The sequence below is a fragment of the Triticum dicoccoides genome, chromosome 7A (genome assembly GCF_002162155.2).
Source record: "Triticum dicoccoides isolate Atlit2015 ecotype Zavitan chromosome 7A, WEW_v2.0, whole genome shotgun sequence".
In the NCBI taxonomy this organism is placed as follows: Eukaryota; Viridiplantae; Streptophyta; class Magnoliopsida; order Poales; family Poaceae; genus Triticum; species Triticum dicoccoides.
The window spans coordinates 86,427,704-86,441,240 of NC_041392.1; the positions used below are offsets into that span (position 1 = coordinate 86,427,704).

General features: G+C 44.3%; 1 pseudogene; it reads left to right on the top strand.

Annotated features, from left to right (window-relative positions):
- Positions 1-12,018: 12,018 nt before the first annotated feature.
- LOC119333165 lies at positions 12,019-13,284 on the top strand (annotated as a pseudogene).
- The last annotated feature ends 253 nt before the right edge of the window (positions 13,285-13,537 follow it).

A 13,537-nucleotide genomic window follows, 5' to 3' on the forward strand; every position in this document is an offset into this window, starting at 1 on the left:
TGCATTGCAGTACATCTTACCCCAGGATTTTACCCATATTGCATGGAAATTGCAGAAGTAGTTGTTTGTGTTTGTTTTTATTTGATATCTGTTAGTGATAGCTATATAGATTTTCCCTTTCAGAAGTTAGTGAAGATGCTACATTGCAATTTTTTTATGTGGCCTCCTAAAATGAATGACCAACCAGCATTTTCATGCAATGACCAAGTATATTTCAGATTTTTTTCACAAGTTTTAGATTTTCATGCATTCCTTCTCTATAGCTTTTAGTGTTGTTAATGGGTGTTCTGAACATTTCCTTTTTGTTCTTTTTTTGCAGTGATCCAAAAATGGATGATGATGAATCTTTCGATGGGTCGTTTTCAACGCGCTTTTCAGCTAGCCGTTTGTGTGAGGTTGCAGACAAGGAGCTGAATGCTAACAAGAGGGCAGTGCTAGAGAAGTCGAGTATTGGTTCGTTGTTGAAGATCAGACCATTTTCTGTACCTCTCGAGCTGATTGACCGGGTAGTTATGAGAATTGACACTAAGCATTCTTTGTTCAGGTACCTTCAAATCACCCTCTGGCACATTTCATTTTGTGTGTGTCTCTGTTGCAATGTTCTTTATTTGGAATTGCATAGCAATGTTCTTCGTCCTTGAATTTGACATGTGCCTTTTTGTCAGCCATAAAAAGAAGACTATATTGTTCACTAGAGACATGGTGCACAAATTTTTTAATGTCCCATACGGACCAAGGGCAGTGGAGCTGCTGAAGAGGAACGAACATTGCGAGCTGCGCGACATATATCGAGAAGGCACAAGGGCTCCAATGAAGAAATCCATTTTTGTAATCAAGAAAGCATCGGATAATGATGTTGTTACTTTAGAGAGGACTTGGGTTCTTTTATGCCTTGCTCTCGTGCTAGTTCCTGGCACCGGCAGCATGGTCTCGTTGGACTACCTTGCTAGCTTGAAGGACTTGGATGAACTGAATGAGTTTGCATGGGACGAGCATGTGTTGGCAACTGTGTTGAGGGAGGCGAGGAATTACCAACTAAAGAGGGAGGCTGGGGCAAGTGGCTTCTGGATAGGCGGTTGTCTACCTATGTTCGTGGTATGCCAAACACAAATCATTTTGTCTATGTTTTCATTGGTTCATATTTTTGCTTTACTTTATTTTATTTTATTCTGCTTGCAACAATCATATGTACGATACAACCTTCTGATTTGTTTTCTTTTTCAAAAATATATGTAGTTAATTTACATGGATTTCCTGGATGTGCCTCGGTCATTGATTAGTGAGGAGATGTTCAACTACTCGCTGCCCAGGGCTTGCTTTGTGTGCAATGCAGATTTTGAGCTTGTTAAAGATTTTGACAGGAACAAGCTCACCCTCGAGAAGGTTGATTTTGGAAAGCGCAATGTAAGAGCAGACCCAATCTTCCTTTTTCTAAAGATTTCTTTTGGTGATAAACATCTTATTTTCTTCTTTTGGTGATTGTTGTATGCAGCATCGTCCTTTGTCTCAAACGCCATATGCAATACTGAAGGCGGACAAGCAATGTGAGGGTCAGAATCAACATCATCCTGCAAATATCACTAATAGAGCTGACAAAGCCAACACTCAAGTCAGTGTTGAGGGTGATTTAGGCGCTAAGTTTCGCGTCTCTCTGGATGAGTGGCTGCAGCCGCTCCCTTCCTGCCAAGAGTTAGAGGTAGAAATGCACTACCTTGTTAAAACCAATTAATTTAAGTGCATGATTTTGCTTCTTTTTGTTCTTTTGATCTTCTTTTCATATTTATTTATGCTTACCCCCATTTGTTTGTTTCTTATTTTCTGTGCCAGATACCTTTGCACTTGAAGCCTATATATGAGAAGCACAAAAATCTCTATACGGCAGAGTTGAAGAATGTTGTTACCTCTTTTGGGCAGGTCCTGCAGTCAACTTTCTGCAAGCGGTTGGGTCTCATGTTGATGGAAGCGCACTCCAATGCAGTGTCAAACCATGAGCACAGGAGTGAAGGTTTTGTCGCCCCAAGAGTCATTGCAACAAGCAGTGTCGAGCGCACGGGAGCGGTGACTTTTGGCACCCCAACAGCCACTGCAGCAGGCATTGCTATCCACTCTTCCAAGTGTCCATTATCGGATCCTGGATCCCGGGAAGAAGCAGGTGACATGATCAGAACAAGGCACAACCTGGCGGTGTAGTTGCTGCTCCCAAAGTAGCGGAGACCGGTGCATTAGGTGAGAAGGTTGGGGTGGAAGCGGAACAGGGGGCGGGTCAAAGCACAAGCGTTGCTAAGCGTTCCAGGGGTGCTGCGTTGCAACAAGGTGAGAGTAGCAATCATTCTCATGGGAAGGATTGTGTGGAGCAGGAGGAAGTTATACATCAGGGCGGAAAGGTGACCCCCAAAGATGTTTGCAACATGGATCCTTCGGGAGCTTCTGATAAGGTTGAAACACCAGTTCTTTCCCAGGGCACGGGGCAAGCAATGATGGTAACTGCCTTGGAGTGGGAAGATGGCCCATCTTGTGCTCTTTTCGTGGAGGGGACCGAAGAGTATGAGTGATGAATCAAAAAGTAGACATACCAGTCAAGCATGTGCAGACACCAACTGCTTCTAGCTCTGATGTGCAGAATTCAATCCCATCAGTGCCAAACTTTGACAACACTCCTCAAGTTGAAAGGCCTAGCAACCTCCCAACCGCAACATTTGACACAGCTCCAAAGCTCCCTAGGGCAAACGACCATTCCGGGGCTTGTGTTTGATGTGTCCCCCATCTCATTCAAAAACGCTTCCTCCGATGGACCTCAAGGTTTTTTCTTGCTTCAGAACACAAGCTCTTTTTATCTAAGAGTTTTCTCAGTGCGTTTCCTTTTTGCATTCTCATTTTTCTCTCTGTTTTTGTGTTGTTGCAATGATGTGCAGTAGTAGTGGATTTGCATGAGACAACCGAGGAGAATGTTGCAGTCAGGGGTGAGTCCAACAGTCTTGGTAAACAGTCAAAGAAGAAAAGGGTGGCTCTCTCCCCAGACAATGTGCCAACGATGAAGAAGATTAAGGTTGATGCACACGGTGATGCCTTACACCATCAGTATGTAATGACCAGATACAAGACAAGAAAACCAAAGAAAAACGAGCTTCTGTGAGTCATATGATGATGCTTTTCTATTACTCATTTTTGCCTGAAATCTTTTTTTTTGTGTGTTTCCATAGATGAAAGAGTTTGATATGTGAGCATATCTCTTGCTGTTTTTATCTAAAATCAACACAAATTTTCTTTTTACAGGCCCGACTTCATTGAAATAGATGGCTTCCATACATCTCTTGAGAATTTTCATGCATCTCTAAAGCCAAGAGCAGAGATTGACAATGAGGTCATGACCTTATACCTGAAGACATTCAACTATGATCAGTAAGTGAAGAAGAAGAAGCCAAAAAAATTTGTTTTCTCAGTGTTGATGAGTGTTAGTGTTCAAATCTCTTTTTTTCTATCTGTTGTTTCAATGCTTTTTTGATTTATCATATAGTTGTGGTCTGCCCTCTAATATTTTTTTTGTTTTGTGATTTTCTCCATCAGTTGAAACTCAGTGCTGAGCCAGATGTGTTTGATCCGAAGGTGTGCGAAAAAGAATTTAAGAATGCTTGCTTACAAAATCACATTTCAAAATCTGACCTGGTAAGTTCTTATCTTGTTCCATCTTGCATTCTTTTTCTATTTTTTACATTTTTTCTAAATGGATTTTCTGGTTCTGCTTTGTTTTGATGCATTGCAGCTATTCTTCAAGGTTGTACACAAAAAGCACTGGGCAATAGTAGTTGCTAACATCACCCAAAAGGAGTTCAATATCTTTGACTCCATCAGGAACTCGGAAGACCTTTTTGAGATGGACAGGATCACTAAGAATGTGGTAATGCTCCTATTGGAGTTTGGCGCAACAAATCTTTTCATTCTTTTTTGCTTTTCCACACCACACACTTATGCATTTTGTTTGTCCATGTTTTCTTGGGTTTGATCAGGTCGCAAACATCAAGAGTGTTGCAATGAGGGAGCCACTTTTTAAGCACAATCTCGAGTCTTACTCGCTATTCACCCCACTTGATTACCCTCAACAAAAAACTTAGTAAGCATTTTTGTCCCAGTAGAATATGTGTTTATTTTGCATTTAGAGACATTTTTCTCTTTTTTCACCTCAAGCTGCTTTTGCATTTTATAACTATATACCTTCTATTTTTTTCAGCTATAACTGTGGCTACTATAGTATTTTATACGTGGAGAATTGGGATGGCCTTGTTATGCTGTCATTTGGCGAGGTATTTTCTTTAGATAGCAAACCATATTTTTTTGTGTAATTCTTCTCAACTTGATTGGGATCTGTTTCATGACTAAATTTTTACTTGTTTCCTGTCTTATTGCTTCCTAGGATTACATCCCAAACCTTCGGAAACACATTGTAGTAGATCTGTTGAGACACCCAAGCAACAAGTTGGATCCCGCGCATCAGTTGAAGCTGCTTCTTTAGCGTTAGATGGGGGTTTTCGAGCTTCTGCAACAGGAGGAGTCGTGGCGGCGGTGGCCTAGTACTGCTGACGCGAGTTTTTGTATCTAGCTCGAGTGTAGTTGGGAGCATGTTCTTGTAGCTAGCTCGAGTGTAGTTGAGAGCTTGTTCTTCTAGCCAGCTCGACTGAACTTTTTTCACAATGCAACTCTGAATGAAGTTCACAGGAATGTTTCATTATGTGACTGTATGCAAGGATTTGTTTTTTGTGAAGCCTATTCAAGATTGTTTGTCAGCTTATGCAAGGATTATTTGTTTTTTACTTGCCTTTTCAAGAAGATTGTTGATATACTTTGATTGTACCTGGCTTGAGATCTTTTTCTCACAAGTAGTTACAGTGTATCTGCTAGTATCTCTATTAATCATATATATATACAGACACATCTTTTTTATATGGATTTAGTAATTACAGTGAAGTTCGACATCATCAATGAAAGTCAATACACTATACTCACACATGTAATCGTGTGCGAAGTTGAATAATCGCAACAATAGGGTGGGGTTGGGGCGATTGTTGGGCTGTTGTTTCTCTTCATCTTCATAACTTTTCAATCTCACTAAAACAAAAGGAAATGTAATGCAATATCCTTTCTATGTGGCAACGGGCATGTCAAAAGTTTTTGCTACAGTTTCTCCAGTGTGTTTTTTATGGAAAAGTTTTTAAAACAGGATGCTTCAATGTACTTGTATGTTTAAGTAGCCAGCAACAACATCATGCATTGTTGTCCCAAGGAAACCTTTCAAAATAAAAGCTACAATGGTGGAAGTACAATGAGCCAGCAACAATATCATAAGCAACAAGGGGAATTGTAATTTCAGAAAAAGAAGAGCATTATATGAGGCACAACTCAATGCATGATGAAATAACTACTTTTTGTCCTCTAATGTAAATTGCACCATTCTCTTTGTCAAGAAACTAATCTACGTAACCAATATTACAAATGTGTAGTAGCAAGAGAGTTTTCTTTTTCTTTTTCTGGTCGAAGTTGATCACAGCCTAAGCTCTGTTGCTCTAGCCATGCTAGCATCTGTCTTCATTGCAGCTTTTAGGTAGGGACATTCTTGCACAGCATGACCATGCTCTTCACAGTAGGGACATTTTTTGACCCCCATTGCAGCCTTCAAGTACTGGCATGTTTGGACACCGTGACCTTCTTCGTTGCAGTACGAGCAAGGAGGCACTTTCTTCTTTGGTCCAGGTTTTCCTCTGGGCTTGGTTTGCTTCTTTTCATCTTTCTTAGCATTGTTCTTATGTGCATCATCCCCTTGCTCAAGCAGAGTCTTTCTCCTCTTTGATTTTTCAGTCGGACGCCCTTTTTTTGGAACACGTGCGGGGTTCTGAAGCATGGCATCGCCATCAGGTTGCGGCACAGTGGTTGGCTCGGGGGTTTGTTGTTGCGTTGCTTGCTGCTGATTTGCTTCCTATTTTTCTTTGAGCGCCCCTTGCTTCGCTGCAGCTATGAGGGGCTCAAGTTGGTGAGCTGCATCATTCATTATTTTGTAGGCAAGATCGTTGTTGCAATCTTGTGAAGCCAACCATGTATACTTTCTGTACAAGGCGTTATACTTGAGAGTGTTGGTTGCAGGGTGCCCAAAATCTAGGAGACATCCACCACTGCTCATTGCCGTTGTCGCAGCTTCTGACCACCTCTCTAGCATGTATCTTTGTGGAATTTTTTGGACATTGAGATGCACCATTACCCTTATGATGTGTGCACAAATAATCTCATTCATCTCAAAACAGTTGTAGCTGCATTCAAACTTCTCCTCTGCCAACAACATTCACTGAAAATATTCGGGGGTTCTCAAAGTAATTTGAGTGCAGCTCAAACCTCACGCTTGCATTGTCAAGAGCAGGGGCCAGGTTCATGATGAAGCCTGTTGATGCCATGACCTCCTTTTGAAACTTGAGAAACACGCTTCGGGTATAGAAGTGAACTGCTTGGCGCTCAAAGTTGTACCTGAATGTTGCAATGAAAAGGTCAATGATTTTGAGTTTTTCAAGTTCCCTATTCTAACCTTTTCTCTCTACAAAAGCACACACATACCTTGAGTAAAGTGGTGCAGTTGTTGTGTGGCCTATGAAAGCTTGATTGTCTTCACAGTCCAACATTGTTTCTTGAAGCACCTCATATTGTTGTACAAATCTCCAGACAGAGTCTTAAGGGTTGACAAATGTCTTGAAGTAGGAGTTGAGACCCTCAGACCGCCCTGTAGTGCTTGTAAATGGGAAGAAGTTCTTTCGGAAGTATGCTGGAGCCCAGGTCTCTCGCGTACGCCACATGTTGCTTAGATGTCTGTTGTCAACCAAGTCAAAGCAATGCAGCATATGCTGCCAATTCTCCTCGAACTCATCCACCGTCTCTGAATCAGTGATAACCCCATCGAAAACCTGCTCAAAAATTTCATCCATGCTCAGGATCCTACCCAACTTTTCCCTTGCTTTTCGCTGGACGTGCCATTTGCAGCACCTATGCACTGTGTTTGGGAAGACATCTTTTATTGATGTTTCCATTGCCTTGTCTTGGTCAGTCATTAGGTGCAGCGGGTGCTCATTATTCATTGCAATCATCCAATGTTGAAACACCCACTTGAAAGTTTCTATTTGTTCATTTGGCACCAAGGCACAACCTAGCAGCACGGTTTGCAAGTGGTTGTTCACACCAACAATAGGAGCGAAAGGCAGATTGTACCGATTTGTGCAAAATGTTGTGTCAAAGAACACACAATCTTTGTACTTTGGGTACAATGCTCTTGTCCTTCCATCCACCCAAAACAGAGCTGTCACTTCGTTTGTTTCTTTGTCAACTTTTGTTGCGTAGTAGAATTGAGCATTCTCAGCTTGACGCCTCTTAAAGTAAGCAACCGTCATATCCATGTCCTGAAATGACTGATTTTGTCGCAGCTTGGAACGCGCATTTGAAACATCCCTCTTCACATATGGCAGTTTCCTCCGGTCTCCGCCATGGACCATTCCAAGCATTCCCATGCAATTTGTAGTTGACAAGTTTACATCATGCATTGTCATCAGTAGTTGGTAATCTTCTTCTGGAATTTTGTGATGTGAGCGGTAGAACCTCACAATCTCCTCACGCTGCATCAAAGGGTGTGTATGTTGTGCAACAAAGTAGGTAACAACCCACTTATTGCCCCTGAGGCCAACAATCATATGAGCTTTGCAATCATAATGCATAATCCGATTCCTCTGACGCTTGACTGTCACATCCATTTCAACCCCAGCCTACTTGCTTGATGAGCTTCCCCGTGCTGCAATTCCTTCCGAGTGGCTGCTTGTCTCACATGTAGTCTCCGGTTTGCCAGCATGCACACATTGGAAGACCCTCTTGATAAGTTGTTGTGAACCTTTCTTCTGGCTGTTTTTTGAGGAAGCTATGCGTGAGCCAAAGCCTGTTCCAAATGCATAGTCATTATAGAACTTTTTGGCATCTTCAATTGAGTCAAATTCCATGCCAACATGGGGCAGAAGTGGCTGAGATGAAATATCATCATCCTCATCTGCATCATGCATTCCACCGTGAGTGTCTAGGACACCATCTGAATCCCCACCACCATGACTTGTGAAAGGTTGCTGAACAAAACTCTCCTCATTTGCCGCCCCATCTTCGGTATGCTACATCATTGCAACAACAGTAGAACAACACCATCAGTAGTAGTGAAGAACAACACTAGTTTTTTCATTGCAGTATGCACAAGCTTTAAATAACATATCCTTTTACAGAGTTTTATGCTTGCTGAAATTGTAGAGGCCAACAACACTATAACATACCCAAGCCTTATAATCTACTAATGCTTTTTGCTATTCAGCAAGCATTTTTTTCATACAGCAGAATTTTTAACTTTGCACAAGTAATCTCTGAAATTTAAAGAAATCAATATATTTTTTCAGTGTGTGCTTACATCATGTGAATCTTAAAGCAAGCAACATTCAGTGGTGTTGCATAGCTAACACACATTCAGTTAAGCTACACATCCTCTGAATCTGAAGCAATGCAACCTTCCCATTACATAACTTTTCTTCCTTACTGAATTGAGATCAAAGTAACATCTAGTTTTGTTTCAAAGCAACATCACCTCAGCCGCACACTAGTTTGTGTTAAATGACAGTGAACAATGAGCAAAGCAACAAGGGCAAGCAACAAAGCCATTAGCATAGGAAATGTCAATGCAGCAGAGAAAGGGGAAGCTCACCCAATTTGAAGCGGATCCTGCAGGGGGTGCATGAGTGAAAACAATTGGAGGATCTTTGTACACGGGACCTTGTCTCCTAGGATCTAGGGCGGTCGCCGGAGCTGAAGTTGTCCGCCGGGGAACAGAGGAACCCTCGCCGGAGTTCCAAGCCATGGCGGAGTAGGTCATGTCTCTGGCGATGTGGTGCGCCATCGCGGGAGGTGGAGTAGGTGGAGGGGTGGAGGTGGAGAGAAGGGGCGGTGCTCGCGGGTCGTTGTAGTCTCCGGCGAGCTAAAATCGCAGGGCAGGTGGAGGTGGAGGAAGCCCCCGCGATTTGCGGCCACAGGTGGGGATCTATTCGCGTGTGGGGGCGTCTTATTTCATTGCAATGCAGCGACCGCTACGGGCCGACGGGCTTTGCAAGGGGGAAGCGTGCACGTACAGATCGGACGGACGCGGTGCTTTACATCGGACGACCGCGAAGGCGGCTTACGAATCGCCTAGCATCGCCCGACCTACGCCTAGCACCGGCCTGGTTTATAATATTTTTATAACATTTTCAGATGGCCTTAGGGGTTCCGAATATGGTCCGTCTTCATGGCATGGTTGGAATTGGAATCAGGAGCTGCAACGGATTGTGTCCCAGGTGCCAAACTACCAATCTGACCCGTCACCGTCTTATAATGCAGGAGGGGATCGTAGGTCAATCTCGCTTCCAAGTACTCCAGTCGTAACGAAGCTACCGCCGTTGTTCCTCGAGGAGCCGTACGTCGAGCTCGATAATTTCCAATCTCCGCGCACCAGCCGCCGCCCCGACACCCAGACCCCCTCCATCCTGCCGGCCGGCATAATGCTGCGCCGCTGCTTCGGCGGGTCGCCAACAAGCAGAGCAGATCGTACGGGCGCCTCAGGAAACTGCAATCTTTCTGCTGCTGCTCGCGGTGCTATCGTAATCGACGCCGAGGATTGGTCATACTCATAAAACCCATTAACAGTCGCCACAATGGCGCTGGCTGGGCATGTCCACGTCGGCAACACAAGAGACGATTGTTTTACTGTGCAGTCGGATGTGTATTTTTTTTTTAGAAATTGTTCATTCAAATCACGAAACAGTACAGAGTAGGTGACCTTTATAAGCACACTGAAACGCAAAAACAAAGGACCATGAACACTTAGAATACCCTAAGACAACCATAACACAAGAAGATCTCCGGAGCCCTGTGTCATCATCTCTGAATCTTGAGAGAAGACCCCAGCAGCAGAAGGATATGCAACCAGTCGCAAACAGGTCATCATCTTCGACCACGGTACAATTGTCGCCACGCTGCTTCCTCCTTTCTTGACACCAGCGCTGAGAGGGCATGGACATCAATCCAACACACCTGCAACAGATGTCGCCATCTTTGGCTTTGAGTACCGCGAGAAGTGTCCCTTCCGGAAGGAAGAGAACTCGAGTCATCCGACCGGTCCAGCACCGCGGCCGGGCCATCCGCGCGGACAAAGCAGGATCTCCCACCAGCATCAGCACAGAGGAAGGAGAAGAACAGCAGCAGCAAATCATACCAACAAGGAAGAAGAAGGGTCTTCGTCTCCCTGAATCCATCGCCCATCTGAGGACCCAAACCGCCAGTGCCGATGGACCTCCAGCCACCAAAGCCCGCGACCTCGACGAGACCCGAGGGTCCCCAACTCCGATGGCTCCTAGACGAAGGCAAAGCCTCGCCTGACCGCGAACGGAGCCCGAAGAAACTTATTCCGACGCGACACCACCGTAACAGCCTCGGCAGCGTCTCCCTCAACCCTAACCCTACCACACACCCACTTAGCGAACAGACCCGAGGTTCCCCCTCCCTCCCGCCGCCAGAGCGGCCGATGGAGAGAGGGGGAACCGGAGGTGTCACCGGCGGCGCGCAAGGGCCTCGTCACCTCCTGATCGCCTCGTGCGATCCGATCCTACTTTTCCGGTAACTGAAACCGCAACCTGATCGGCCTGGATAGTTGGATGTGTATTGGCTAGGAAAAACAAAGGGTGGCCCATCACGTTTGCAGAGAAGAGGGAGTCGCCTCGAGCCCCATCCCTTGTCCTCCCTCCCAAGCAACCTCCCCTTTCCTCATCTCCCCGGGTGGGCGGCTGGGCATGGCAAGTTTTGATATGAATTTGCCAGGGAAATTTGTTCATAAGTTGAGCTTTTACTTTTTTCGTACATGACATTTTTTCTTATACTCCCTCCATTCCACAATGTAGTGCTTCCTCTATCCCCGTGCTTCAACTTTGACCGTAAATTTAACTACCAAGACCGATTGCGGCGGGAGCAAAAATTATATCAGCGAATTCGTATTCGAAAGAAGTTTTCAATTATATAATTTTTTTTCTCCCGCCGCAGTTGGTCTCGTTGGTTAAATTTATGGTCAAAGTTGGACCTCGGGAAGCGTGGGCGCACTATATTTTAGAATGGAGGGAGTACAAAATATGGCAAATTTTAATTAATTACCATGGCAATTTTTTATATGAATCTGCCATGGCAATTTTCTTGTCATACTTTTGTGCTTCAACTGTTCACTCTACATAAGAACATGGCAACTAAAATTCATATGTTCCATGTCGTCGTTTGTATTTTGTGCATTCTATTTTATTTTCCTGGTAAAATTTGACATGTCATCTTTCTGAACATAATTTTTTTCCATGGAATTTTTTTAATTTTTTATTTTTGCCATGGCAGATTTGCTATGCTTTCTTAGAGATCATTTTTGCTGTAGAACTTGCCATTTAAAAAAAATCATGGCAAATTATGAAATAGTTTGGTCAAACTCGAATGACAATTTTTTGGAATTTTCATTTGTTATATATGTATCATGTTTTTTTTAGTAAATGGATGTAATATAGTCACGTGGGCATTTTTCTTCTTCGGTTAGTCCTTTTTATGCCTTTTCAGCCCTTTTAATTAATGGCCTTCTACTGTAGGTGCTCAAATATGGGCCTTCTTTTTGTTACATACTACTCCCTCCGTCTCAAAATTTTTGTCTTACATTAGTCTAGATACGAATGCACTAATATTAAAACGTGACTTGATAAATCCGTATCTCGACAAATTTAAGACAAGAATTTTGGGACAGAGGGAGTATTATTATACTCCGAATAGGGTTCTGTCTTCATCACATAGTTGGAATTGGAATCTGGAGCACCAACGGACTGTGTGCCCGTCACCGACCGTCTTATAATCATGGAGGGTTTTTCCTAGGTCAACTCATCTCGTTTCCAAGTACTCCGGTCATAACACGCTACTGCCGTTGTTCCTTGAGGAGACCTACGAGCCGTCGCCCCGACATCCAGAGTTCCACACCCCTCCGATTCGGCCGGCGGCGGCATTATGCTGCGCTGCTACTTCCGCGGGTCGCCAACAAGAGCAGATCATACTGCATCAGGGAACTGCAATCTTTCTGCTGCTGCTGCTGCTGCTGGTGGTGCAATCGTAGTTGACGCCGAGGATATGTCATACACGCTCAAGATAGCGGGATACTCGAGAACCAAGGCGCTGCTCGAGACCGGCAAGTGGGCAACATCTACTCCTTTTCGCGTTGGAGGCCATGTTTGGACCGTGCGTTATTGCCCAAACGATGATGCCGATTTCGTGTCTATTTACCTAGTTCTTGATTCTGAGGGTGCCAATAAGCATGTCAAGGTGAGATGCAAATTCAGTGTGCTCGACAAGGCCGGGGTGCCAGTGCCTTCTCTCAGCCGTGCCTACAAGTCCGTACAGACCTTCACGCCAAAAGATTCCACCTGGGGCTACAGCAAATTTATCAGCAAGGCGGATCTGGAGGGGTCGCCGCATCTCATAGACGATTGTTTCACCATCAGATGCGATGTCACCGTCTTGAAGGAGATCCGTTGCGAGCAAATTACAAAGCTTAAACGACAGTTTGTAGTGGTTCCTCCGAGCAACATGTGCCGGGACCTCGGCGGTCTCCTCGAGAGCATGGATGGAGCAGACGTCACCTTTCACGTCGGCGGGCAGAAATTTTCAGCGCATAGGTCCGTGCTCGCTGCTCGGTCCTCCGTCTTCAAGGCGGAGCTCTTCGGCTCCATGATGGAGAATGCCGGTGATCCGGTTGAGATCGGCGATATGGAGAGCGACGTGTTCAAGTCATTGCTGCATTTCATATACACGGACGACTCAATGCCTCAGATCACCCGTGAAGACATGGCGATGGCTGGCCATTTACTCGTTGCGGCTGACAGGTACGCTGTCGAGAGGTTGAAACTGATATGCGAGGACAAGTTGTGCAACCACATTGACTCCGACACCGTGGCCACTAGCTTAGCTTTAGCTGAACAACATAGTTGCCGTGGACTAAAGGAAGCTTGCTTTGAGTTCCTTGCCTCTCCTTCCAATTTTGAGGCTATGGTGGCAAGTGATGGTTATGAGCATCTCAAGAGCAGTTGCCCGTCAGTCATCAAGGAGCTGATTGCTAGATTCCTACCCGCTGAACTAAAAGCGGCGAAGGATATCATCATGAAATTTTAAGTACCACAGTGTGAATATGTAATCTAAATTTGGTAATTCAGTTTTTACTAGTCCTTGATGCATGTATGGCTGAATGTTCGCATGTCTAAATCTATATCTTAGTTATGTAACTTTAGACGAGCTTCAGAAACAGAAGTAGCTTAATGAGCAATAGAATGTTAAACAGTAGTCCTTCTAATGTTTTAGTTAGTCTCTATGGACTGCTAAAGATGGATGTCATGCCAATCTTGCATGTTGGAGCCTTGTTACTTTAGATTTAGAATTCAGATAGTGGCAGTTC